Source organism: Oryx dammah, unplaced genomic scaffold (assembly GCF_014754425.2).
Source record: "Oryx dammah isolate SB20612 unplaced genomic scaffold, SCBI_Odam_1.1 HiC_scaffold_29, whole genome shotgun sequence".
Taxonomy (NCBI): Eukaryota; Metazoa; Chordata; class Mammalia; order Artiodactyla; family Bovidae; genus Oryx; species Oryx dammah.
The window spans coordinates 33757517-33762082 of record NW_024070213.1 but is presented as its reverse complement, the minus strand read 5'-3'; positions in this window follow the sequence as shown (position 1 = coordinate 33762082).

The window sequence follows — 4566 nt, the reverse complement described above, 5'->3', positions numbered from 1 at the left end:
AAGAACACTGGAGTGGGTTACTATTCCTTCTCCAATGCATGAAGGTGAAAAGTGAAAGTGAAGTTGCTCAGTCATGTCTGACTCTTCACGACCCTATGGACTGCAACCAGGCTCCTCCATCCATGGGATTTTCCAGGCAAGAGCACTGGAGTGGGGTGCCATTGCCTTCTCCATTATATATGTATATATTATGCATTAATACTTACACTTTATATATATATATATATATATTAAACATTTGTTTTGGTTTGGTTTAGTCACTTAGTTGTGTCTGACTCTTGTGGACCCCATGGACTATAGCCTGCCAGGCTCCTCTGTCCATGGGATTCTCCAGGCAAGAACACTGGAGTAGGTTGCCATTTCCTTCTCCAGGGAATCTTTCCAACCCAGGAATCAAATCCAGGTCTCCTGCATTGCAGGCAGATTCTTTACCAACTGAACTATATGAGGGAAGCCCATATTAAACATTCAGTTCAGTTCAGTTCAGTTCAGTCACTCAGTCGTGTCCGACTCTTTGCAACCCCATGAATCACAGTGCCAGGCCTCCCTGTCCATCACCAACTCCCGGAGTTCACTCAAACTCATGTCCATCCAGTTGGTGATGCCATCCAGCCATCTCGTCCTCCCCTTCTCCTCCTGCCCTTAATCCCTCCCAGCATCAAAGTCTTTTCCAATGAGTCAACTGTTTGCATGAGGTGGCCAAAGTATTAGAGTTTCAGCTTCAGCATCAGTCCTTCCAATGAACACCCAGGACTGATCTCCTTTAGGATGGACTGGTTGGATATCCTTGCTGTCCAAGGGACTCTCAAGAGTCTTCTCCATCACCACAGTTTAAAAGCATCAATTTTTCGGCACTCAGCTTTTAAACATTATACATACACAAAACATTTATCTTTGTAAATGATATGTATATTGGCCACTCCACTCCACTATGTGGGACCTCACCAGAGATTGAACCCATGCCTCCTGCATTGGAAGCCCAGAGTCTTAACCACTAGATCGCCAGGAAATTCCCAAAATATACTTACTATAGTTTTGTTTGGAATGACAAAATGGTGAAAAAACTTTTGCATCTTTCAATAAGGACCAGTTATATAAATTACAGTTTATTCACACTTTGTGATAAAATACAACTGGTAAAAGAGGTTCTCCAAAGATTTATATGGAATCCCAAAATTACGTGGTCAAATTATTAATATAAATCAACCCTAATGTGAAGAACATTATTTATATTATTTCTCATTTAAAAATATATGTAAAGTAGAAACCAAAGCAAAACACAGGTACACATAGATACAGAGAAAACTAGAGACAATGGTAACCTTTGGTAGAGAAACTGGGTACTCAGAAACAGGGGTAGAGATTTAATTATTTCTTTATATTTTTTGTACTGTATGTATAAGATCATCAGTTTAAATAAAAGAATTAAAAGAGAAAATAATAGATTTTTTAACTCAAGTTATTCTATTTTTGATGACTGAATCATTACCATGTAATGTAGTTTTATAAGATAAGATTATTTATATCATTAAAAACTGCCTCCTAGTTCAGCAAACACTTTATATACATAGATATAGAAAAGGTGGATCAGTAGTACCCTCTGCTGGTAATCAGTTGAAATTCAATGACCTAGAAATCATTAATAAACCTATTTTATGTTTTATTTTGTGATTACAGTTCTCTCATGTACTCAGTATATCATGAGTGATAATGTTCATATCATAATTCTTGAAAATCATGGTGGGAGTTTCCTAAAGTTAAAAATTAAACATTTTTTGTAGCAGTTCACAATTCTAGATTTGTATCTGTTGTCTGAGAATCAAATTCTGCTTTTGATGATATAGGAATATTGAGAATAAAATAATAACTGCTTTTAACAATAATTATCACCAATTTAACAATGTGTATCACCAATATGTATAAAAGAAAGCAATACCGTGTATATTTCTCTTTATACAGATAAAGCTGTTTATAAAAAATATACAGATAAGGCTGTATATTTTCATCTTGTTCTGCTGTTGCTTCTTACTGGTTCAGTTGTGCCCAACTCTTTGCAGTCCCATGGACTGTAACATGCCAGGCTCCTACGTACATGGAATTTTCCAGGCAAGAATACTGCAGTGGGTAGCCATTTCCTTTTCCAGGGGACCTTCCCGACCCAGGGATCAAACCAGTGTCCTTGCATCTCCTGCACTGACAGGCAGATTCTTTACCACTAGGGTCACCTGGGAAACCCTTCATCATGTTCATCAACTGTTCATTAATGTGTTCATTCAACAGATACTGAGTACTTAGTATGTATCAGACCCATCCTAGTGCTAGGATACACTGTGAGTAGACAAAATTCCTTCTCTCATAGAGCTTACTTCCAACCCAAGGAGACAAAATTAACATAATTGACAAAAATACATAGTATGTTATAGACTGATAAATGCTGAAGAAAGAAAATAAAGAGAATGTGAAGAATGAGTTTGGAGGGAAGGCTACAATTATAGATAGGACAGCCAAAGAAGATGGGGCTTCCCAGGTGGCTCAGTGGTAAAGAATCCTCCTGCCAATTCAAGAGCCAAAAGAGACATAAGTTCAATCCCTGGGTCAGGAAGATCCCCTGGAGAAGAAAATGGCAACCCACTCCAGTATTCTTGCCTGGAATATTTCATGGACAGAGGAGCCTCAGTTCAGTTCAGTTCAGTCACACAGTCGTGTCCGACTCTTTGCGACCCCATGAATGGCAGCACGCTAGCCTCCCTGTCCATCACCAACTCCCGGAGTTCACTGAGACTCGCGTCTATTTCTGCTTTATTGACTATGCCAAAGCGTTTGACTGTGTGGATCACAATAAACTGTGGAAAATTCTGAAAGAGATGGGAATACCAGACCACCTAACCTGCCTCTTGAGAAATCTGTATGCAGGCCAGGAAGCAACAGTTAGAACTGGACATGGAACAACAGACTGGTTCCAAATAGGAAAAGCAGTACATCAAGGCTGTATATTGTCACCCTGCTTATTGAACTTCTATGCAGAGTACATCATGAGAAACTCTGGACTGGAAGAAACACAAGCTGGAATCAAGATTGCCGGGAGAAATATCAATAACCTCAGATATGTAGATGACACCACCCTTATGGCAGAAAGTGAAGAGGAACTAAAAAGCCTCTTGATGAAAGTGAAAGAGGAGAGTGCAAAAGTTGGCTTAAAGCTCAACATTCAGAAAACGAAGATCATGGCATCCGGTCCCATCACTCCATGGAAAATAGATGGAGAAACAGTGGAAACAGTGTCAGACTTTATTTTGGGGGGCTCCAAAATCACTGCAGATGGTGATTGCAGCCATGAAATTAAAAGACGCTTACTCCTTGGAAGAAAAGTTATGATAGATAGCATATTGAAAAGCAGAGATATTACTTTGCCGACTAAGGTCAGTCTAGTCAAGGCTATGGTTTTTCCTGTGGTCATGTATGGATGTGAGAGTTGGACTGTGAAGAAAGCTGAGCGCTGAAGAATTGGTGCTTTTGAACTGTGGTGTTGGAGGAGACTCTTGAGAGTCCCTTGGACTGCAAGGAGATCAAATTAGTCCATTCCGAAGGAGATCAACCCTGGGATTTCTTTGGAAGGAATGATGCTAAAGCTGAAACTGCAGTACTTTGGCCACCTCATGTGAAGAGTTGACTCATTGGAAAAGACTCTGATGCTGGGAGGGATTGGGGGCAGGAGGAGAAGGGGACGACTGAGGATGAGATGGCTGGATGGCATCACTGACTCGATGGACGCGAGTCTGAGTGAAGTCCGGGAGTTGGTGATGGACAGGGAGACCTGGCGTGCTGCCTGGTGGGCTACAATCCATGGGGTTGCAAAGAGTCAGACCCGACTGAGCATATACACACACAGCCAAAGAAGGGCTTACCTGAGTGTGAATTTTAATAAAGACCCAGAGGAAGTGAAGAAACCAGCCAGGGGATACCAGAGAAAATGCAACCAGGCAGAAGAGCAAGTGCAAAGTCCTGAGGTGCAAGCTTGCCCTCATGTTTGAGTAACAGCGAGGCAGCCGGTGTGGCTGGAGTGAAAAGAATAGAGGAGAAAGATAGGAAATGAGGTCAGAGCACTAACTGGAGAAAGTAATTTATGTAAGACCTCAGGGTTATAGAAGAATATTGGCTTTCACTCCAAGCAAGATGGGAAGCCATTAGAGGACTTTGAGGAGAGCAGATATGTGCTCTGAAAATACAAATCAAGTGAAAGGAGTCAAAGGTAGAAATAGAGAGATTAGTTAAAAGTTTATAGCAAGAATCCAGGAAGAGAAATAGTGACAAGAAGTCATAGATAGATGGACAGATGGTGATGAGGAAGATGGACAGATGGATAGATGGTGACGATGAAGACAGATAGATGGATAGATGGTGACGATGAAGACAGATAGATGGATAGATGGTGATGATGAAGATGGACAGATGGATAGATGGTGACGATGAAGATGGATAGATGGTGATGATGAAGATGGACAGATGGATAGATGGTGATGATGAAGACAGATAGATGGATAGATGGTGATGATGAAGACAGATAGA